This window comes from Tauraco erythrolophus, chromosome 13, assembly GCF_009769465.1.
Source record: "Tauraco erythrolophus isolate bTauEry1 chromosome 13, bTauEry1.pri, whole genome shotgun sequence".
Classification (NCBI taxonomy): domain Eukaryota; kingdom Metazoa; phylum Chordata; class Aves; order Musophagiformes; family Musophagidae; genus Tauraco; species Tauraco erythrolophus.
This window is the reverse complement of record NC_141477.1, coordinates 12,177,713-12,202,094: the sequence shown is the minus strand read 5'-3', so window position 1 is coordinate 12,202,094 and position 24,382 is coordinate 12,177,713. Positions and strand designations below refer to the sequence as shown.

At 48.5% G+C, this 24,382-nt stretch overlaps 1 protein-coding gene across 1 annotated transcript in view; it reads left to right on the top strand.

The window, feature by feature from the left end:
- The window catches only part of LOC104379223 (gamma-aminobutyric acid type A receptor subunit alpha3), a 117,961-nt gene that overhangs the window by 12,460 nt on the left and 81,119 nt on the right, over positions 1 to 24,382 (top strand). Inside the window, exons 3-4 of the mRNA XM_086619836.1 lie at positions 279 to 284; positions 23,363 to 23,440. The gene's annotated coding sequence lies outside the window, so the exon portion shown is untranslated. The remainder of the gene's footprint in view (positions 1 to 278; positions 285 to 23,362; positions 23,441 to 24,382) is intronic.

The following is a 24,382-nucleotide window of genomic DNA, read 5'->3' as shown; positions in this document are numbered from 1 at the left end:
CCTCGCACTGCAAGCCATCCACACCTTGTAAACAGCAGGCAAAGCAAGGGACACTCCTGATCCAAGTGGATTCTTGTTTTCCCAGTCTCAGGTAAGTGCTGGTTGGCATGCTGTTGCTTTCTCTTCCAGCACAAACCCTGTACCCCTTCCCCACATTGCTGTGCTGACACTTCCCTCGCTTTCAGGGACAGAGGAGAGTTCAGCCTGGTGTGAGTTTGGGACCAGGCAGGGGATCCACTGCTTCCCTGTCCTTGGAGTCAACCCACATCCTGGAGGAGGCTGTTGTCTCCTGGTGGTGGCACTTACATTTACCTCCACAACTATTCGGCAAGCATCTTCACCCCAGTGGAAAGAAGCAAAGCTCATCAAATTTTCTCTTCTTTGTTTCCTGACCAGCCCTGCAGGATATCTTCCTGGGAAGCCAGTGCTTTAAACATGCTCTAAAAGAAACCACAGTGGCAGCGGGCTGGGCAGCCTGGCCCTGCTGTGCCTCCACTCCCACAGAGCAGGAGAGGAGACACCAAGACACGCAGGCAGAGGCCCCGTAGCCCGGCCTGGTCCGGAGCTCCCTCCAGCCCCGCACGCTCCCCTGCAGCCAGGGCAGGAAGGCAGCGAGGCGTTGCAGGGAGAAGAGGAGCTCTTTGCTTTATTATAGCTAATTCCCAGTGGAAGTGCAGGGGTCAGGAGAAGGCTGTTTTTCACGCCAAGATGTCCTGATTAAGTCAAGTGCTGATGATGACATCTTAAAGGGAGATGAGGGGTAAATCATTTGCCAGCACTGCAAGCTCTGGGGAAAAATTACAAAAAAAATGCCTTGATTAGGGGTCAGCATCAGCCGGGCACATGCCCATCCCTCCCTCGCCAGCCCGAGGCCCTCAGGAACGCAGAGCATTCCCTCACGACTCAGGGGATGACAACCACTGTTGACATGGCAACGCAGGATGCTGCGGTGGGGACGGTCAGGCAGAAGTTTGCAATCGACAGAACGGGAATGTTTGATAGATTAAAAAAATGCCAACTGCACGCACACTCCCTCACTCACTCACTCACTCCACCTTGTGCTGCCAAGTTGAATAATGATGTTATTGTGGTGGGAGAAAAACAGCATAATCTGCACCCCAGCTGTCGGGAAGAGGGGGGAGAGAAGGTTTAACCACTTTTCTTGATATTGCCTCACTTTCTTCCCAACAACTCTCCCTGGGGAGGCAAAGCCGGGCAGTGGATGGGGATCTGGGGTGCAAGCGGGAGACTCAGGCTCTGTTTGTGCCGTGACCATCCCATTACTGTCATCATCTCTCTGCACTTCTTCACTAGCCCCATTACAGGATGGAGAGGGTGACTGAATTACATTTTTTAAAAAATGTTTCAAAATCCTGGGCTTTTCAAGCACTAGATAATTCTTGTTCACTGTTAGAAATCAAGCAGAGTGTTCCTTAAGCAACAAAGAGGAGTGAAGAGGTAGAGGAGTTAAAAAAGCAGGTCTGTCTGCATGGCCAAAACCTTCACTGCTTCCACACAGGATCTATGAGATGCTGGAGAAGACACTAGGATTCTCCATGCAAATGGCAACTGCAGCAGTCCCTGTTCCCACCCTGGAGGCAACCTCCCAACCCACACGGGTTTGTCCACGCACGTGCAGCAGGCAGGCATGTGTTACCCTCGTGCACATGATTTAGGGCGGCGTGACACACCATACAGTTTCATACAGTTTTGGCTAATACCAGGCTAAATATTCTGCTGCTTTTCATTTGGGTATGTCAAGGGGATGTTTCAATCTGGTTCTGGTTTCTCCCTGGCCAGGACTGCTGATCAGTCCAGGTTGTACTTCATGTCTCCTGCACGGATTTGCTGAGGTTTCCCTCCAACCTCTGAGCAGCATCCAACCCTTCAACGGTTCTGTGAGACTTTGACTTTATACCAGTGCTTTGTGCGCCGGTCCTTCCCAAATCACAAACAACAGCATAAAACAAGATGTGATGAGAAGAAAAGTCACCTGTGACACTTAAAAGCACCCAACCATCAGGACATCAACCCCTGGAGAGTTTTGCCTTATGATATTGGAGCTGTATCAGGGCCCTGAGTGCACCACCAGGCCCCAATTGCCCCAACCACCCCACCTGGGATGTCCACTGACACCCACCCACCCACTGGGCCATGACTCCCTTTAAGCTCAGGCCCACAGTACTATCTCTTGTTTTGGGCCATGCTTCAGCTGTCTCTGTCTCTTAGAGGGCTCCCCTACATATTTTGCAGGCTTGTCTCTGGCTGGACTCATTGGATCTGATTTCTTGCATTGTGTGGGAGACTGTCCTACCATGTTCAAGAACAGTGGGCCTGCACCCTGGTTAGTAAGGGCACTGCCTGTGCCATGATCACCTTCAGCTCCTGGTTTGCTACCCCTCATGGAGCAGCCCTGTTCTTGCTGCTTCCCCAGCATTAAGTGGGAGCAACTCTCTGAGGATCCTTCTGTAGCTCATATCCAAGGACAAAGATAGATAGAAGATGTACTCCTGGAAAGAGGGCACCAGTTGAGTCCCCTACACTGCAATTTCTCTTGAAATACCTCCCAGCTGGTCAGAGCCTTCCATGGGATTGGACAGAACAGGAGCCTGTGCCTATTCCTAAGCGGTCCTCCAGATAAAAAGTGGAGAAGCTCTTTCCCCTTGGCAAGGGGACAAGAAAAGCTGAGTATTCCAAGGTCACCTAGATGGTCTATGCCAGAGATCAGTGTTTTGTCACTAAGATATAACTTAGAATCATAGAATCATAGAATGGTTAGGGTTGAAAGGGACCTCAAAGATCAGCTAGTTCCAACCCCCCTGCCATGGGCAGGGAAATCCTCCACTATAGCAGGTTGCCCAAAGCCTCATCCAACCTGGCCTTGAACACCTCCAGGGATGGGGCATCCACAACTTCTCTGGACAACCTGTTCCAGGACCTCACCACCCTCAATGTAAAGAATTTCTTTCTTATATCTAACCTAAATCTACCCTCTTTCAGTTTAAATCCATTGCCCCTTGTTCTATCAACTTGAGCTTAAGGCAGGGTTTAGGCTGTAATATTTTGCACTCAGAGATGGTTGGGCATGATCCTGAATAGGTGGGGAGACACTTGTGTCCCTTTTTCACAAGTGGGAAAAGACAGAAGGACTGGTCAGCAGGAAGCATGAAGCCCAGGTCTCGCGTCTCCTGGGCTGCCTTGCTTGCACCTTCTGCTCATGCAGGAGCCCAACAGCTTTGCAAGGCTGGCTGGTATCTGGGTGTCTGCTTCTGCGAGGACAGACAGGACCCTAGCATGGCTGCGGAGTTGGGGGGTGTGCTGGTGCCAGCAGCAGTTGGAGATGTGTTGGATCTCACCAGGTACTGAGCTTTTGAATCCCTTCTCTGGTGCTCTGCTGGAACAGCAACCTTTCCCCCTGTGTCTTGTAGGCAGGCTGAGCACAAACCCCAGTGAGTTTCCCTGCAGACAGGTTGTGTGGTTTTGTGTGAGTGCTCAGTCCTGATGCAGAGCATCCAGTGATGTTAGCAGAAGGAATCCCACTTCTCCGGAGGGCAGCGGAGGGGAATGGGGCTGCTGTTTTCCTATACCTCTACCACATAGGCAGGGAAGAGAAATCCACTCCAGCAGCTCGTCGCTGTGCCAGGACCAATAGCGGGTGGCAGAGGGAATCCCTTTGCAGTGGGAAGCACTGCTGAGCCCAGCCAGCTCCACTACAGAGCCCCAGTGAGCAGCATCTTACCTTCCCCTCCTCATTCTCTCCAGAGGAGCCTTTCGAGTTTCTGCTCACCTCTGTTCTTTTGTCTCCCCCAGCACAGCCACCTCCCTCTCCTGCGTTTCTTCTGCCTCACTCCACACTGCTCTGCAGCTTTCTCTGCTCAAAATAATTTCTGCTCAGGGAATTCCTCTCCCTCCCTCTCTGTTCTCCTGCAGTATTTCTTCCTGGCCTTTGCCCTAGGAGATGAAGTTGAGCATTAGACCAAACATCGTCTCTCACTGGTGATCTGTAGCAGACTACATGAATTTAAAGCCCTCCTGCAAAAACACCTTGTTGCAAAACCAGGGCATTAGAGAGGAAGGCTTTGTTCTCCAGGTGAGGTGTTTGCAGAGGAATTATTGTAAGCACTGATTATCTTAGCAAAGTGCTGTGTTCACCCAGGGCACTCCCAGCCTGAGTAGGAATAAAATCTGAGCTTGAGAGCTGCAGCCTTGGCACTGCTGCCAGCATCCACCTCCTTTCCAGCACAGGGAGGTGCCAGCCTCCAGCAGCAAACCATGGCCACCTGAAATACTATAGGGATCTCCTGTATCCACCCCACAGACTGCAGTACAATCATCTGCAATTAATCACCCGCAGATCACAATCGGCATGTTTATTGATTGGTAGGTATGGTGTTTCTATGGGAAGTCTCACAGGTCAGACTAGTTTCATCCTTGCAGCAGAGCTGTGGGGCTGAGTGCTCTGGATGTTGGTGAGGGACTCAGTGTCAGTGCAACCAGATGTCCTCAGAGGCAGGGATCTAAGGCACTGCAGAGCATGGGGTTTTTTCAGTCCCTGCTCTGATGAGGTACTGTTTCTTGCTTCTGCCTTTTATTTTAGCCTTCTTCCTTCTGCAGAGAGTTGCTGAGTTTTGTGATCCCTCAGCAAAGTGTTGAGGAGACCTGAGCAATTCCCACCTCATAGTAAGTATGTTAGGTTTTGCCTATTGAGCTGGACCTAATACTCGACAAGCCCTGAAGGCAGAATGGTTGCCAGGGTGCTGTGCATGCTATAAAGCATCTATGTATGTGCTACAGCTGCTGATCAGAAGTTTGGTGAGGTAAGAGAAGAAAGCTGTATGTATAACCTTTCTTTTAAAATACTACCGCAGTCTAATACAAGCTTGTGATGGCGGTAGAGTAGCTATTTTTAGCAAAATGCTTCAGGTGAGTTGAAACTTCCCCCTTTGTTGCCTGTGTCTTCAAAGTCCTTCTTTCAGCCTGAAGAAACAAGGCTAATAAGCCTCTGTTGCTCTTCAGTTCTCCTGGCAGTGAGTCTACAGTCTCTTAGATGCTACTGCAAATTTGGGCACGGTGCTCCAGCTGCAGCATGCACTGCTTTGTGTCACAGTGCTAGGTAATAAAACAAATATTAGCATGGCTATAAGGAAGCTAGTAAACCCTGTATGTGGTCGTTCCTTGAAAATGGGCTGGGATGCATTAGCAGCTACTCTTCAGTGTTTCTATGGAGAATGACCCGGATTAGCTTAACATGTTGCAAAGGAAGGTGATGCTAAAGCTGTAGCTGCCATGGAGGTGTAGGCTGTGGCAGGGGAGTTAGGAGGGTGGCAGCCTTACGCCTTTCATAGTGGTGTGTCCTCACCCAGCTACGATAATGCACAGAGCAGGTCAAGGGTGCCATTCACTCAGCTGGTGCTCCCACCTGAAGAGGGAAACTGGGTTGATAAAGGGCCATGATCTTAAATGCATTGGGTAATTCTGAGAATTGTTTGTTTCTTCTCTAAAAGATGCTTCCCCCAGGTGACTGGCAAAGCCAGCTTCATAGGGACAAGCAGTCTTGTTTAACCCAGTTTTATACCATGCACTTAATGCAATGTATCTCCTCACTTTTCTCAAAGGTCTTCACTTACAACAAGATCCCTTGGCACGCTTTTTAAAAAAAGAAGCCTGGCTGGCATGTCTTTACTGGGCGGCTCTCAAACCCGACACAGATAAGCAGCACAGATAAGAGGCATCACACAGTTTGCATTCAGTTAGGATTTGTTAATGCTGACTTTTTTAAGGTGAGTGATGTGTTCCTATGTTGTTGGCAGTTAGCTAGTCTGGTATAAGAAATGGCTGATAGTACCTCAGCTTTTGATAAGGGTTCTGGAAGGTTTGAGCTTTTGGAGTTTGAGGCCAGAAGGGGTAATTTGGTAAGCTGTTCTATCTAGGGCGTCCTGAAGTTTTAGCTGGTTAATGGTCCTCAGTTGATGAGCCCCGTAACTTTAGCTGGATGAAAGCAGAGAAGGTGTTTGGCAAGGCCAGCTTGTTAGAAGGGTTATATTTTGATTTGCAGACCTCTTGTAAACAGAAGCTCCTATGCAACCAGACAGAGGAGGAATGCAGTTGCAAGAAAAACAATACTTGATTACCCTTACCATTAAGTACGTTGGGTTTGTGACTTCTTTTCTTTCCTATTTTCCGACTCTGAAGGTCACTTTCATTTCTGATAGAACTGAGGCAAGCAAGTCTTGTTTCTCATTCTCTTTCCCCTGCCCATGGCTGAACTAAATCAGCTTTCTGCTGAACTTAGAGTGCTTTGTTTTTAATGATGGTGAGGTCTCCAAACATGGGTACAAAGTGTGGGAGTTGCTTAGCTGGGAGAGTAGGTCTCTAACTCACGAGAGTGTTTATGTGGCATTTAAGCTGTCCTCACTGGTAACTGATAAGTGTGTCCTGTGTTGGACTCAAGTCCAAGGGATTACAAATGATCCTGTGGAAGACCTAGGGTGAATGCCAAGTAGTCTGTGCTGTCAGTGTGAGGGGACACTACAAATGCAGTTCATCCTCACTCCAAGACTCTGGGCCTAATGGGTCAGGCAAGCACAAAGGGGCTGAGGAAATTCGTGGCTAAAGTACTAACTGGGAGGCAGATGCTAACTCTCAAGGCTGCCACGGAAACACGTCCTTGTCGGTAGCAATCTTGTGCCCTGTTTGCTGTGTCTCAGCTTGTGGTTGCCAGGGAGGTGTCCAAGGTTTCTCGGCCCCTCTTTGCAACACATCTCCTTCATTCAGTTCTGCATCTGCAGAAACCAGTGTTACTTGGACCCAATCAAAAACTCACTGAACCAAAAAAAGAACAGCAGGGCTTGGCTGGTGAGACATTCTGTTGTGACACTTTCCATGGAAATATATATAATGAAGGCAATTTATGCACCTCTGTCGTACCTGGAAATGTGTATATATACATTTAATACGGGAGAAATTGCCTGCTCCATGGGGACCGAGGGCTGTTTGGCAAAGTAAGCACTCTGCCATCAAATGAAGAGATCAGCTATGCTTCCTGGAGCCAGCAAGCCTCTGTTACATTTAACCCAGCAGTTTTCACACTGGGAGAGTAAGTACACTCTTTATATCTCATTTCTGTGCTTGGTGCCATGTTGCACTGCAATTGTGACAGAGGTGATACGTTCCCCATTAACACCTTTACAGGCTGATTAGCACATCCAAAGCTCCTGGAGGATGGGGGAGAGGAGAGGGAGGCAAAAGCAACTGAAGAGCATAGAGCCTCTGGTCTTGGCTTCTCGGCTTATAACCAAGCTCTCTTCCCTTCCCTGGCTGGATTTCTGACCACCTTTCAGCCCTGCAGCTAGTGGAACAAGCTAAGAGCTGAGTTTGCTCTTGGATGTTAGGGATAGGTGAAGAGACTAAGTAAATGGAGGAGGAGGTGCAACATCCCCATCTAAGAAGTCTGGGACAGCTCTGCAGGCTGAAGAAGTGCTGTCCTGCCCCTTGTAGGGCTTAGCTTTGACCAGGGTGGTCACCACTTTCTCTCAAGCCACCTAGTTCAGACTGGGAGTGACCTTGGTAGGCCAAGACTGAATGAGAGCAAGCTGAGCAGGAAGCTCTAAGCTCTGTGGTTACTCTCATGTCCTCTCTGTCCCCTACCCTCTGGTAAGTGCTGCTCCACTGATGTGATGCCCTGTGCTTAGCGGGGTTGGGGACAGCAATGCTTCCCTAGGGAGTGTTTGGGCTCTGCTTGGAGGCTGCTTTCCCAAGAGCAGAAAGACATGAGGGATGTGATGCCTCAGCCTAGAAGAAGGGGTTTTCCAGGCCTTGGGCTGAGTACTGGAGCAGGGAAGGGTGAGCAGTTAAGTAAGGCATGGGGATGCTGAATCCCCTTCTCACCCCAGAGGTGAGCTGTCCCCTCGGGCAGGGCTGAGGCACACTGCTGTAACAGCACAGACAAAGGGGACCTCAAATGCCACGCTGCTCATTATTTCTCTGTACCCTGGGGGAAGGCATAGCATCTGAAGTCTTCCATTAACATTAATCAACACCCCTTCTCCTCATGGAGAGAGCCACGAGCAGAAGCTGACGGGGAGCAGGAGCAGAGCTGGAGCGTGCAGAGTGGCTGCACTGTGGGCAGGGGGTTCACAAACTGCTCCCCTGTCCCTGGGCCAGGCGAGCCGTGGGGAAGTCCTGACTATTGCAAGATTTCTACTCCACTTTCCATCCCTGGCACAGTACAGAGCAGCGCTTGCAGTTATCTCCTGCCCTGTGGAGGGCCAAAGCTTCCCTGTCCCTCCTGCCTGTCTCATTCCCATGGGACATCTGGCATGAACAGCTGTGTTTAAGGTGTGCATGGAGAGCTCAAAATGCTTTACAGGAGCAGGCTTATAGCACCAGATCCTTCTAAAAATAGAGGAAACTGAGGCATGCTATTATAGCAACATATTCGATATGTTAGCAAGTCTGACAGTCAAGAGTATAGACTTTGCAGGCTTTCCCCATCCTCAGCAGGGTTAGGGTGGCAGTTTTATGAACAGAATATTTTTAGAGAAAGGTTGGGAGCACCTATGGGGGTTAAACTAGTCACCTTTGTAGTAACGGCAGTACGTGTGCCTGCTGAGGCCCAGGAAGGTGTGCATATGCAGATGTGGAGAAGCAGGATAGCAGGGCCTGGAAATTATTGTAAATGGGAGGCTGGCCAGATGTGCATTGCAAAGGACAGCATGTGTCCTGGCTGATAGAGAACAGCTATCTGAGAAATGAGATTTGGGGCATGGGGTGGAAAAAGGGGGAACGCTGGCAGTTTCATTTCAGGTTAATGAAAATATGAATAACAGTTGTAATTAACTGATGAAATGGTGGCTAGTTGTCCGCCCCCTCATGTTGATTTATGAGGTGCAGAGGCTGCCTGTGTCCATGATTCCTGCTTATGGCAGCACTCTTTGCACCTCAAACTTTCTGCCTCTAGCTCAGGCTCGGAGCGGAGTTTCTGTGGCTCCTCCTGCTGAAAGTGGTGTGTGGAGCTCCTTGCATCCCAGGCTTGCTGACCTCGATCCCAGCCCTCCCTGGCTGGGAGGTTAAATAGCAGGGAAGGGAGTGCTGAGGCAGGAATTGAGAAGAAGCGCTCATCTGGGACAGGGCAGCTGCTCAACAGTGAGGCTGAGGGCTGAGCCGAGCAGGCACCTGGGCAAAGTGGCATTTCCTGACATCAGGGATGCCTGTGGATCTTACTGTGTGCCCTAACATGTGCCAGGCCTAAGAGACCAGAGGGGCCTGGGGTGTGCTCACAGGCTAGAGCTGACATCCCAGGTTCGCACTGTGGGCCGAGCTTTTGTAGTGATTGCCCCCTCAGCAGGTCTCCCCGTCTCTCTTCATCACCCCGCCAGTGCTCAGGTTATGTCCCCTGTGGGGCTGTGACCCAGCACATGTAAGTGGAACCTCACTGGCCACAAAGTGCTGAACTGATGCTGCATCATCTGCTGAATTAGTGCTGCTCTCCTTTTGGTGGCACATTTGTGGCAAGGTTCTGCAAATACCAGGAGTGATCCTCCCTGCCTCTTTCTTGTCCAGGTAATAGTTAATAGACTGTATAAAAGAGGAATAAAAGTATCCATGGAGCTGAACTTCCCGATTAAAAAATCTAGGTAAACTTGTACAAATACATGAGAACAATACTGGAGGAAGGCACTCTCTGCATGAATTCCTAATAGGAGTAGGGTATCCACATGGGTGACAGAGAAACAACTTTCGTTGGTTTATTCCAGCATGAGGGTAGCATTCGTCCCTGCAGTGGAGACAGATGGCACTTCTGGTGCCTGTGCCTAAGGCAGATCAGAAACTGGTGCTCTGTCCCATCTGAATAGCTATTACTTTCTCTGGAGCAATTGTTAAGGATGTGCTTTTTTGCTGTAGAGGGGAAGAACAGGGCAGGTGAGCTATATTTTGTTTGTCTGATTGCATATGCATGATCTAAAATAAGTGACTATCCATTTCTCTAAGGATACCTGATAAGCATTAAAAATACAATTGCAAGAATAATCAGGTCAGACTTCAAACAAATGCAGGGAAGCAGATCTGTTGAAGAAAGAGACACCCTGTTATGTCACACTTTGTCTGAACGGTTCTTAAAAGCTGAGCTTCCTCTTGGAGATCTAATCAAGGTTTTTCAACCTGCTTGCCCACAAGCTGTGAGTAGCCAAGGAGTTCTAATGGGAAAGAAAAGCAAACCCAATGGTTTTATGGGGCCTCTCCAGAGCTCATAGCAGTGCATGGCAGGTGCAGGCTTTCGGAGAAGGCCTGTGCCTCTGTGGCTTATGGTGGGTGCAGACACAGGGTTAGGACCACAGTGGGCTGGTGGGGGGCACGAACCCGAGGGCAGTGAGCTGACCTGTCTTCCAATGGGCCCTGCTGCCTGCTTGGCAGGAGAGTTTGAAGGAGAGGCATGAGCCTGTTGCAGTGAGCCCATGGTATGTCTACAGTAGCACAAGCTGGCAAACATTTAGTGCTAAGTTGCTGTCTGGGCATGGTTGAGAACTGCAGGGATGAAGCTTGTTTGTGCTGAAGCTCTTTCTTCCAGCAAAGCCAGGATTAGAGGTGTTGCCAGCTGTCTGTTGGGTGTTAACACAGGAGTGGGGAAACTGAATTTCCCCATCCCTCAAAAACAACGCTAATGATTTCTCAGATGTCCAACTGGGACAGTTGTGTAGACGGGGAACTTCTGCTGATCTGCAGTTGCTGGGCAGGGTTTTAGCCCCCGGCTTTGCTCCTTACCTTGCTGGGTAGGTTTACAGGCTGGGGCCTGCCCTGTCTGGGGCAGTGGAGCTTGTAGATCAAACCCTAACTCTACTGAAAAGCAGTAACTTGAAGAAGGAACTATCCATAGCTCAATTTGTAAAAAAAAAAAAAAAAAAAAGTCTAGATACATAAAAATGCCATCTTACAGTCCTTTTACCTGCAGAGGGACACTTTCATGCATCACTGGGATGCAAATGCTTGAATAAGCTTCAGTTTAACATGGAAATTCATCTGGGAAAGCAGAGGTCTCCCGTAGACACGTCCACTTACCAGAAATGCACTAGTTGACCTGAATGGCTGTGGCACATGTCTGCCGATGACACTATTATTGCTTTACAGCTTTTGTTAGCATGTGAGCAAGCAAGCCTAGCAAAGACACTCTGGGAACCATGTGTTAAGGGCTGCCAGAAGCGCTGTGTAAAAGGTGGGGGAAGCAGAAGACAAGACTGTATCCATCTAACTAGAGAGCTTGAATTTTGCTGGAGTCCAGAGAGTGGTTCTTAAACCGGTATCCTTCCTTGGGAACCAGGTGCTGGTGTTGCCAGAAATTCCCAGGGAGTTCCTCACCTGCTGCTTGATCATTTCTCTGCAGGAATAAATATGCATAAATAAAACAAGCTGTATGTTTGTACACCCAGATCACTGCTGCTTCTGCTCTGCAATGCTCATCTGGCAATCTGCTATCATCAGTGGAGGTGCAGAGGTTTCTGTCTAACAGGTGCTTCGGTCTGAAAACTGGATGAGTGTTTTGTAGCTTGGCTGAGGTGTGCTTCTCTGTAAGCTCTGGCACTTGCAGGATGGGTGGGGAGAACAGAGGTTTCCCTGCCCGATGCTACTTTGAGGCTCTGTTCTGGTTTGACGGGGAGATGTTTACACCTGCCTGTGCGGACCCCAGGCAGTCCTTGGGCAGGTGTCCCGAGAGCCCCTCTCCGGGCCCTGCCCTGCCGCAGCAGCAGCGCTTCCCTCCCGTGGCTGCCAGAGGGCAGCAGAAGCCGCGGAACCGGCTCCGGAGCGCCCGACGCGCCGGGGCGGGACGGCGGAGCGGCGCCGGGCGGGCTCTGCCCCGCTGCCAGCCCCGGGCGGGTGCGGAGACACTTTTTTCCGCAAGGGCGGTAGGGACTGATCAGAGCCGCGGAGATGGGCAACGTCTGTTGTGGTTTACCCGGCCCGTTTAGTGAGCTCGTCCGCTGGATTCATCCAGTCTCCCTCCAGGCTCCTTCCTCGGGCAAGTCTGCGGGCAGGTGGTGTTGCTGCCAGCAATACCTCTTGCCCTGATCTCCGTGCCTGCTGAGGGGGTCTGTGCTATCTGTGGTGGACCTTCTGCTGGTATGTATGCAGAGGAAGCACCAGGATCTTGGCTGGAGCAAATGCGTTTCTGTCCCGTGTTAGGAATCGGCCTCATAGCAGTGCCATTCCCCAGCAGGACTGTGGCCTGACTGGCCTGTCGAGCATATCTGTTACTGCCATGGCTCTTGATACAGCTGCGATTTAGGGAGCTTTCCTTGCACTACAAGTAATTCTCCCTTCCAGTCTTCTCTGAGAACTGGGAGGGAAGCAGCTGGTTTTGGCAAAACCAACTTCCCAGACCCTGGTCAGTCTGTAGCCATGCCTAGGAGGATGTGCTGCACCCTTGCAGCTAGCACCATAGCTTGCTGGCCACAGGCTGTCCTGGGACCAAGGCACAGTCCTGCCTCAGGCATAGGGATAGGAGTGTGACCAGCAAGGGCTGTGGGTAGAGCCTGAGAAAATAAAGAGTAAGCACAGAAGGGAGGTAAGCGGGGGGAGGGGCGTAGGGGGGTGGAACTCGGTGCTGCGGTGAAGGGAAGCTCTTGGAAATGTGATGCAAACACCTGGGCTCCCCTCGGTGTGTGCTGCCCCCTCACCACAAGATAGGCAGTGCCCTGGGACGCTGCCTCTTGGCCCAGGGCAGCAAAAAGAGTCTAGCCTGGGCTTGGCGCTGGATGGAGCTTTTTGTCTCCAGAGTAGTTGACTCCAGCCTCACATTGATTTCCATTTGAGTCAGACACTTCTTAAAAGCCCCAGAGGGAGCTTGCACAGCATCTGTATCTCTGCAGTTTCCAGACCGAGCTTCTTGCCAAGTATCTCGGTGTGTCAATAGCTCAGGGAATCCCTCAGTAACCTCATTTTTACGGATGCGATTTTCTTGGTGTCCTGAAACAGGGTATTCTGGTGCTAGCCATTGCCAAAGGACAACAGTTCCTTTTGGAAAGAGGTCCTGATCTGCACAGCCCAGTACCACCCCAGATGTGGCTTTTCTTCCCTCGGCGTTTTAGGAAAATGTGCAGCTGCTCTCGTGCAGGCTATAACCTCCCGATATCTGAGTCACTTCCACAGGTGTTTAATCCCACTGTAAAACACCTCTTGCAGACTGTGGTGGTGTTGCTTGGTGCTGTCCCCATGGCCAGGACCAGGTCTGGGTCTGTTCCTTGCAGTGCAGCAGTCAGAGCCTGGCTCTGGAGCCTGGAAGGTTTGTCTGTGAGGGGTGAAGGCAGCTTTGCTGTTTCTCTTTACTGTCTCATCACAGTGCTTTGTTTTGCAAACTAGTTGATGTTATCAGCCCAGGTTAAAAAAAAAAAAAAGTACGTTTAGCAGCAAATACTAAATCCTCTTTTTTTTCTTTTTTTTTTTTTTTTCCCCCCTAGAGGAATGTCTTAGTGCAAAAGTTGAAGCTGGTTCCAATGGGTGGTTTCTTGGTAAGAAATAGCCTTCTCTTCCTTTCAATTTTCTCATCCATTTTCACCTGCTTTTTTGTTCTGGTTTGATTTTTTTATTTTCTAGCGGAAAGAATTATCAGGCTTTTCCACCTTCCTCAAAGTAATGGAAACCCCTCATCACTTTTCTAGTTGATAAAATGGGAGTGAAGAAAGGGACTAAGGCAGTAGCTACTTGTTCAAATATTCCGACTTCTTTGTCGCTCAGGTGAAGATAGAAGGATAAAAAGGAGAAAAGAACTGAAAGAGATTGTTCCATTTCCTCTGAAAAATTCATCTTTATTACTGCTGTTCTGGCTGGAAGAGAGCTTAAAGTGGAAATGTAAGACCTTGAAGAAAAATACAGTTTTTAAAAAGATTAATTTTACATTTTTAAAGTCAAAGTTGTTTTTCAAAAAAAAAAAAAAAAAAAGTAGAAAATCCAGCAGAAACTATCTTAAAATGAAAAAGCTGCCAGCCTCACATCCTTGTAACTCTGGTTCTTACTAGTAGGGCAGTGCTGAAGCTTGGTGCAGCTGATGTGCAGTGAGGTCTGGCTCTTGGCAGTGGCTCCTCGGGTCCATCACACCTTGGCACCGTGTCTCTTCCTCCTAATTCCCCTCTGCCTCCTTCAAAGGGATTTGGAGCACCCTAACCTGCTGGCCTTGGCTGTGTGCCCCAAAAGCAACAGGAGAGCTGACCACCTGCTTCAGTGCCATGCTCCATGGACGTGCTTTGGAGATGGAGTCAAGACAAAATGAAAACTTAGCCAAAAAAAAACATCTAAGCTTTGGTGTGGAAACTCAGTGTGAGGGGGGGAAAAATAGGTCAGTTGTACCTCCCCACGTGTGAGGCAGGAAAGAGACCTCAGATAATCCTATTTCTAGATGTGTTAACCAGCACCCTGAGTCCAAGCTTGAGTTCCCGCATGCTAATGGATAGCAGGTGAGGCTGAGGCAAAGAGCTTTTGCTGGAGACAAATGCAGGTTGTGCTGCCGTTTTATACATGTGAGTAAGGACAAGGCTGATATCAGATTCCATGGGATGAACTTTATATAGGAGACAAAATACTGGAAAAGAAAGTGAAGTCACAGGCAAGATTCTCTGAAGCTGGAACATGAAGTCAAAGAGCTTCAGCTTGCATCAAACTAAACCACCTGACAAGCGACTGGGATGGAAAGCAGTCTGACTGCCTGCCGGTGACGCAGGTGGGAAAGACTACGTTCACTGAAGAAACCAAGAGCTGCAAGCAGACCAGCCTAGCCTGTTGCAGTGGTTCACAGGCTCCCAGGCACAGAAATGCCATGTCCAGAGCAGAACCCAACCACACTGCCAGGTGACCACAAGTGTGGCTGTCTCACACGTCCAATTAAAAACATCACATGGAAGGCAGTAAAGTAAATCCACATGATGAATCCTTTCTTGGCCAACAGCAGTTTGCCATCTGCAGCTGTTCCAGATGTGTTTGCTGTGGGCTGGAGGCCAAGGACAGCTGGCTGCTGATCTGTGAGGCTCAAACCACAGCAGCAAAATGCAAGCCAGACAAAGGCATCAGACAGCCGAAAATTACTCCCCAGAGTCTGTGGTGAGACCTCACGGCTGCTGCAGTCGTAGGAGGAGTTTGCAGTGCTTGCTGAGTGTGCTTTGCATGGCTTTTAGGATGCCTGGAGTTATTCTGACAGCCCTGCTTTCACACGTGTGCTTTCCCACCAAGAGATGCTGGCCCACTTTCCCTTTTCCCTGACCTCTACGCTCTACATGTCTTTTATAGCTATAGTTTTTAGAGTACAAGAAGTACTGGCTCTTAGATCAGCCTTTTCGGGAAGTCATGCTTCCTTGTAAGCAGCCAAGCGTTTTTGCAAGCCTGGTATTCTCTACCTTGATTTCATTAGTCTTTTTGGCCCAAACTTTTTATCTTGTTTTTTTGTTTTGTTTTTGGTTGGTTGGTTACTTGTTTTCTTCTTCCCCTAACTTCGTATTTAACCTTCTGCTCTTTACTGAGCTTCTCTGTACTATGTATGCTGATGTTACTGAAACGTTCGGGCAGTGAAGCCTGATGTTCAGGAGCTGGGAGATGAAAATTGAATCTGCCTCTTTTACTTTACCCCACCCCATGCTATGCATATGCATCAATTACCTGACCCTCACGAATCTTCTCTAAAGCACCTCTGTCTCATTGAATGCACAGGATACCTAGTGCTTGCATTCAATGTGGCTTTTAGTTTTTTTTCTTTTGCCTATTGTAAGATCTGCTGCTCTGCTGCACGGTAGTACTCATCACTATTGTATCAGGCTGCCTCATACATGGTAATGAATTTAATTTCACACCACCACTACTGGAAGACAGGTTATTTTTATCCTCTCGTTAAATTTGTGAGAATTGACATGCAGAGCTTCAAGCAGAAAAGCAGTGAATGCTTTTGCCTGTCAAGCTGAAGATATCTAGGGTCATGATTTTGGAATACTTAACCCCAGAGGGCTCGCTGCAGTGCAGCTGCTGCTGAGTAACACCAGTGAGTGCCTGGCATATCTGTAAGGTAGACCCAGGAGATCCCTTATACTACTGAGAACCAAATTAGGTGGCTTCCTGTGGAAACTTGGATTTGAGTGGTTCTGTTGGTACTCTGCAAGAGACAGAGCCAGCACCTGCTCCTACAATGTGCCTTTGTAAGATGAGCATCCTCTGTCTTTCTGCAGCTTTATGGCTATCTGCTATTTGTCCCTCATTATCTGCAACAAATTGCAGTTCCCTGTGAACAGGAACTGCTGCTACTTCGTTGTGCTAATTCAGTCTGGGATAGATGCATCTGGCTGGCTGAAAGAGCTGGAAGTCCTGAAGTGAAGTAATAGGGTTATATAATTAAACAGTATCGTAATTTCCTGCTCTTCTATCTGTATGTAAGGGCATGAGGGCTGCTCTGAATTTTGTGCTTCTGACTGGGGTGCCTGACTCTACGAATTTGTGGGTATTGCTTCTGGAGAGGCTTCACAGACTTTTGGCAGCAGACACTTGTGGCCATAGCAGTGTTTATGAACTTTTGTCTACTCCCCATGTGCTTTGGCCACTGTTGATGGCCCAGGGTCCTATGTCTTCAGCCCAGCATTTGACCAATGTGGCCTTGTCTCAGTTGTTCCTACCTCCCCAGCCAGGCCCACCATCCCTGACTTGACAAGTAGAGCTGTCAGCCACTGAACTCCCACTTGTCCCTTTTAATCTGAAATTCGTACTGTGCATGTTCAGCATGTGCTTATGCCCTTGCTTTTTGAAGGGCATTCAGAAAGGTTGCTTGGAGGCTGAGTGGAGTCCAGCTCTCTGCAGCAGCATGGGAAATATTTATTTCTTTGTCCTTTGCATTTCTGCTTCGGTTAATACTGATGTTGGCCAACACTCTGTCAGGGATGATGATGAGCAAGACAAATACAGACTTTAAGCAATATCATGTGATCATTTTCCTTGTGGATAGATGCTTGGGTTGGCTCAGTAACACAGCTACAGAGCATGTATGTGAGCAAGAAATGAGAGAAATGGAAGGTAGCGATTCCTGCTGGAATATGTGACTAATGGCTGTGCTTTGAGTTCGGGGAATTTCAGAAACGCCCAGGACAGAGATTGATTAATTAGTAGTGATGCCATTCTGTTAGCAGTTCCAGGGCAGGCTAGCTGAAACGTCACCTTTGGATGTAGATGTAATCTTCAACAAAGCAATCTGCATTAAAGAAGTTTATAATGTGTAGCAACTGCAAGACAGCCATAGTAAAGCTGGAAACTGCCACTGTCAGGGCAGGGAAAGGGAGTTTGCCCTTTTGATTTGCAACTCCACAGAGGGATGTGTGTCTGTGCCTCTCTGAGGGTAGTCACTTGGGCTCTCTGAGTGTGTCTCTGTCCCGGAGAGGTTGCAGCTTCATCCAGTTTTTCTGCTGCTCAGCAAAAGTTTTTCTGCAGCGTGCCACTCCTTGGCTTCCTTGGCATCTGAAGACTGCTTCACTAAAAGATTTTGTAGTTTTTGAACTTCTCAAAGAACACCCCCCCCCCAAAAAAAAAAAACAAAGCCTCACAGTTTCATCCTTAGGAAGGGGTGAAGTTTTGCAAGTATCTTGGTGCTGATCTGTGTGCAAGGCTGCAACGCTGTGCTTTATTGCCATGCCCTGCAGCAAGAGACTTGAATTTGGATGAATCTTTGCAGGTTCCCAAAATGACCTTGGCTAAAAGTGGGCAAAATTTTCCTGTCTTATCTGGGGATGCCGCTTCCATCATGCCCTCCTAATAGTGTTGAAGTAAAAAACTTGGGAAGATTTGTTTTCCTAAGACGGTATGCCAAAACCCTTTCCACTTGAAGGCTGCTTTTGCTTTGTAGAAAAAGATATAGATAAGCAAGGGACTTCTGGCACTATTGAGGTCAGGCAGGGTTGAACCTCCTCCTCTCACCGCCCCACTCTCTCTTTAGTGTCTTTTTCTGTGCTGATGGGTTCTGCTTTCTTCTCACCTGATTTTTTTTTCCCCTCCTCTTTATATGTTTTTTTCAGTTTTGTTATTGGCAGCTCCTCTGTTTCAGATCCTCTTCAAACTTAATTAATGTGCTGCTTATTCCCTCTTCCAGAACGGTAATTATTATACTTAATAAGACCAGATCTAGTCCTGATCTGTGCTTTACCTCCTGCTCTCTCAACTCTGTTCACTTTGCCATGATGTTACAGCTTACAGTAATGCAATAGTACGTCAGTCCACACGATTGGTCCCTACCAATCTGGTCAGAATGGCTTTCTTTTCAAGTAAAGAATGAAAATGTATCAGACAGAGACCTCTGCTTGTTAAACAGAAGGTGGAAAGAGAAGCTGCTGTAGTGGTACTTTTCCTGCCGCAGATCTTGGCACCTTGGATGACTCCAGATCTGCAATCCACAGAGCAAGGTCCATTCTTGCTGCTCCTGGCAAAACGTGTGAGCCTGCTCCCTCTGTGAAAGCTGATTATGGGCTCCTGGAATTTAGCAAAGCTCTTTTCTTTCTGCCTTCCTAATTATCATCTCTGCATCTGCAAATTGTCAGGTTTTCATCAAAATCTTGGGGGTTTGTGTGTAGAGAAATTTCCACTTATGAAAAAAAAAAAATGTCCTATTGAAAACCTCTGGCTGGGGACCTTTCAGATTTGCTGCAGAACATGTGCCCTGCTAAACACCACCTCCGCAGCCTCCCTCCAGGCAAGGGAAGCTATCTGGGGGTTGCATATCTAATGCCTAATGCTTCCCACTGATCGCTTACCCTTTTGTATAAGAAATGTAACAAAGTAGCCTGATTAACTGGGATTGAAGGAATTAAGCCTGTGTTTGTGGAGATAACGATCAATGAGGTCTCTTTTAACACACTTGTTACTCTGGGCTTCCTTTGATTGGTGTATCAGCAGCTACACACCATAAATTACCTTGATGGATTCCCCTGTGCATCTGAATTTAAAAGAGATGAGGCAGGGAGTTATTTTAGTTAATATTCCAGTGTGTGATTTGCCAGGTGCTGTGCAGCTTCTGTCTTGACTCCTAACCTCTCTTTCACTTCTAAAGTCCTGTCCAAGGAAATAGTGCTGCAGCTGTCCTTGAACCTGTCTCTGGGCTTTCTGTAACTCATATTCCTTGATCCACAAGTCTTTTCTGCCTGGACTGTTCCTTAAACAGTATATGCTCATGACGCCTTGCAGAGGGAGCAAGTACTGTGAGACTGAGGCAGTTTAATTACTGACACAAACTCTTGGCAAGACCTAGCAGGTTCTCCCAGGTGACTGGCTGGAGCTGCTGGCATGGATCCTGGAGAGAATTAGCTAAGGAAGTGTTCCTGGATGCATGTGGGTCCACAGCAGAATTGTTGGTGCCTCCCCACTGCAGCCCATTAGCAGTGAAGTGAGAGGCTGCCTGCCTTGGATTAGAAAGCACTTGAGGATGTCATTTACCGAGGCAGATTTCCCAGCTGACTGAGTATTCTTATTCCACTAATTATAAATCAAGAGGGTGGCATGTGCAGTGGCTCCCAGGCAGGAGGAGCTCTCCTCACTAACGGTGGGGCTGGCTGGACTGGGAAAAACAGGATGGATCCTGCTAACTATTATCCTCTCCTCTCCTGTCAGCTGGAACAAAGTAAAGCTTGCTCTGGTAGATCCTGCAGTTTCATGCTCAGATGCTGCAGCTGGTTCCCTCTAGCAGCTGGGGCCCAACTCCAGCCCTACAGGTGAAGTGTATCAGTACTGGGGGTAACTTAGAGGACCCCAGCTCAGACTGGCTGCTACTTTGGAGTCACCTGAAGAGCCCAGGACCTGGGACTAGGGAGGTATATGAATCATAGAATGGTTGAGGTTGGAAGGGACCTTAAAGATCATCTAGTTCCAACTCCTCTGCCACAAGCAGGGACACCTTCCCATAGATCAGGCTGCTCAAAGGAAATAACTGACCTGAATCTTTGGTAGGTGTTTGACCAAGCCACTGTGGGACTGTCTCATTCTGACTGGTTTCAACTGGTGTGGGAGGGAGAAGACTTAGGAAAAGTTTCTGTTTCGGATTTCCCAGTATTGAAGGCTGATGTGCTTTGGGATATGGGGCTGAGTCAAAGTGGTGATGCTGTGCTGGTTTTGGCTGGGGTAGAGTTAATTTTCTTCATAGTAGCTGGTATGGGGCTGTGTTTTGGATTCGTGCTGAAAACAGTCTTGATAACACAGAGATGTTTTCATTATTGCTGAGCAGTGCTTACACAGTCATGGCCTTTTCTGCTTCTCACCGCACCCCACCAGTGAGTAGACTGGGGGTACACAAGAAGTTGGGAAGGGACACAGCTGGGACAGCTGACCCCAGCTGGCCAAAGGGATGTTCCATGCCATACAACATCTTGCTCAGCTATAAAAGCTGGGAGAAGAAGGAAGGGGCGCCATTGGGAATGATGGTGTTTGTCTTCCCACGTCACTGTTAGGTGTGATGGAGCCCTGCTTTCCTGGAGATGGCTGAACACCTGCCTGCCCATGGGAAGTGATGAATGAATTCCTTGTTTTGCTTTGCATGCACGTGTGGCTTTTGCTTTCCCTATTAAACTGTCTTTGTCTCAACCCATGAGTTTTCTCACTTTTACCCTTCCAATTCTCTTCCTCATCCCACGGAGGGGGAGTGAGCAAGCGGCTGCGTGGGGCTCAGTTTCTGGCCGGGGTTGAACCACGACAGATGCTCACCACAGCCCATCCAGCCTCAGGCCTTCACTCTGCGTAGCACTGTTCTGGGTCATGCAACTTGGCCAGTTGAGTATTGCTGGTTTGGGGACAGTTACAGCATCTCTTTTCTCATCTTGAGTGTCGTTTGATTCCCTGGACACGTGTTTTCTGATGTGAGGCTGACTGTGTTTGCAGAGGCTCCATGTCCCATTGCCAGACAGCTGGTAGCAGCAGCAGAACATTTGCCTGTTTCTGTGCCCTGTGGCTCTTTCTCTCGTGCACAGCTACTTTGCTCTGCCCTGTGCTTCCTCTCATCAAACGCACAACTTCTGTTGCTGCTTGTCTCTGATCTGTTTACACTAAAAACCCTCCTGAAGCAGACAGGACCTGGGAGGGCATTGACTATCGGTGGTACGTTTGTAGTCACAACTACAGCTGGATTCTCCAAAGCACCATGCCAGGCAGGAGTCCCAGCTCCCTACCCTGGGACCCATAGCCTAGTGTCTGTCTGCCTCAGTGTTGGCCCAGTTCTGGCAGGCAACTGCTGTCATGGTTTCCAGTGCACGTGTCTGAAGGTGTTTCTGCGAGTGGGAGTCACCATCAGTCCTAATGGAGTGAGGGGTGGAAGGGACCTGACTGGTGGATAAGCCAATCTTCCATCATGCCTCCACCCCTGGCCCAGCTGTGCAGATGGCGTATGCATGAGAAGCTGTGCGAGTGACAGGGAGACAGCTCTTGGGCTTTGAACTGCCCCTCTTCTTGTGCTTCACCCCATGCCAGGACACGGCTAACACGTGAATCATTCCGGAGCAGTTGATCCTTTCATTAACTCCTCGGCCTCCGCTTCCCATGCAGGCGCCTCCAGGAGCCCGCGATTGGAGCATCCTGCCTCCCACAGCCACCACTCATTTTAACATCATGAAGAGCTCTTATTACCTGGGTCTCTGCTGTTTTGTTTCAGCTAATTAGAGCTGATGAGATCCACTCAGTGTCAGACAGTTGCCTGTCCCTCAGCTTCCTGTAGCCTTTGTAAAGTTTACCGAACATGACAAGATATTAATCCTTTCAGGGACCATCGCACAGGCAATGTGCTACATTTAGAGCTCTTGTTAAAGTAGCAGGTTCAGCTGAAGTCTTCAGGAAACTTCTGCTCTCCTGCTGACAGGCTCTATCTACATATTGCGTGGTTAACTATCCTGCTTGATGGAGAGGATCTTAAAATTGCTGTTTCGGTGAAAGTACAGTCAGTCTCCAGATGCAGTAGGTTTCTGAGTGCAGCAGAGTTCATACTTTCTTTGGAATTTATTCTCCTAATGGCCTTTGCACCTGAAGTTCAGCAACATCTTTGCACCAGGAGGTTCACTGTTGTTTGGTGTGCGCCTATAAACTGAGCTCTATTTATCAAGCTATGATGAGACCAGGATCTCCTTTGAGTTGACAGAGAAAGCTGAGGAAGGTATTTGGAGGGGAGGAAAGAGGAGGGAAGACCTGGAATAACATATTGCATGTAATATGGGGCATTTTCCAAGCACTTCAGCTAGTGTTGTCAACTCCTGCAATTTTTAGGTGAACCTCCTTATATTTGGCCCTGTTTCAAGTTCCAGATTTTGGATTTGTGCCACTCCCTGCTTCCTTCGGTAACAAAAAATGAGTTCAGAGCTTTGTGGGTGCAGAGACAAACCCAGAAGGACCCTGGATTGGAGAAGCAAACAAGCAGGACTCTTAAAGCCAGCCTTCCTAAGGACTTGATTTAGATGAGCGTTAGGTACCTAAATTGCTTAAGCATATTTGGACTTGACAAGCATGCGCAATGTCAGAAATAGAAATGCTGAGGCATCTAAAACCTTATGACTCCACAGGGGGATTTTTGAACTGATGCTGCTATTGTAACTGCAGAAGAGAAAAGAAAGAGTATGTGAACAGGTCTTTCTCTCCAGGTTTATTTTTGCCCTTGCCAAGGGACTGCAGGACAAATACAGTCTCTTTCAGGCCCATTAGCTTTTATGAATTTGTTCTACTGCCAGCATATAGTTTTTGGAATTCAAGGCAGCTATCCCTGCTAAAAGAGCTCTGGTACTTCTCCATGTAGTTGAACCTGGCTTCTGGAGATTTGGAAGGACATATTTTGTCATAGAAACAAGGCTCCAGCTCTTTGCTTTGACAGGATCTACTGAGACACAGACCTCGAGCTCTGCAGTGTCCTGCAAGAAGGGTTTTTTGGCTCTTTGAGTTGTTGCGTGGGTATACATGCTGAGCATCTATGTAAAATGAAGATATTATAACTATCCCAATGCCCACTTCTGGATTTCCTTGGGCATGTCTAAGCTATGGGTAAAACCCTAGATATACCAAAGCCCTAATCTAAAGCAGCAAGGATTATGTGATCTTGTATAGGAACAGCGCGTTGTGCCTCAGGTATCCCTTGGGATTACATATATATATATATATATATATTTATGTGTGTGTTTGTAGATCAGTACCTCAGGGAATGTGGAAAGGTGAGGAAAAATGATCAACTTTTCCACTAGTGCATGTTAGACCTGTCTGTTTTGTTGTGCATTGTGTCTGTGCTATCAAGTGAGCCATTTGATGATTCTGCCTTAGCCCATCACCTTCCTCTTCCAATCAGCACAGCCCTGCAATGCCCCAACAGCTTCCAAAGAGATCCTTCCTTTCTCACTTACTTTGCCAGGCTTCTGTAGACAAAATTTCTGGTGGTGGGAGCCACCTTTGCATTTGTGTTGCCAAGATTTAGCCCCAACATTATTATGCTTGAAACATATGGATGAAGTGACAAACTGCATGACATGGGATACAAAGAAAAAGTTATCTCCGTTTTCCAAGTCTAAGGTTTAGAGGTGGAGAGTTTCAGCAGCAAGAACTGTTTTTGCTGTGTGTTTGAGAGGGTGAAAAGATTAGCATGTCCTGCAGCCCCATCCCAGTGCCACAGGGAAAAACTGTGTGGGAAAGTCTGCTTTTGTGAGAACGAACAGATTCTTACCAGTCACCTACTTTCAACTTCCCAGCACATGTGAGATAACAGCCAGTGGGCTGACTGGTAAGGTGGTGCCCAAAGGACCGTCCTGATGAGAAAACACTTTAAACGGGAGCTTTGCCTTTGAACTGTGCTAGGGGAAAGGTTGCTCTTAAGCTGTTTCTGGATACCAGGGACAGCACAGCATTTTAGATGGCTCTTTGTTCCCTCCTGGCAGGCTTTGAGGGCTTCACCATAGACAAGGAGAGGAAGAAGCTGTTGCCTTTCTGCCTCACCCCAGTGCTATGCCTGTTTGCTGGGGGCTGGCCCAGGACTCTGCTCCCTGCCCAAAGGAGGAAGAGCACCAGCTCATTGCTGGTTTGTATGGGTAGCTCCAGTTTGCCTTCAAACAGGGAAAACCACCCACTTTTTTCTACTATTTCTTTGGATGACCATTAAACTTCGCTTGAGGGGTGCAAATGTGGTGCCACAGAGGGCAAACAAGTGGCTCTACCCTGCGTGCTGCCTGCATGGGACAGCCCCAGCAGGGAGGCTGGGACAGTGGCCAAGGCTCCCGGCAGCATGCAGGGCCGGCAGTGACCCTTGTCTCTGACCGAGGCTGCAGACGGGTGGATGATTTATGGCCGAGGCAAGATAGGGGTCTCTGAGTTAAGCTGTAGGCGAGTTGCCATGGAGATGGGCTAATAAAGCACCAGGCAGCAGCCGGCTCTGACGCTG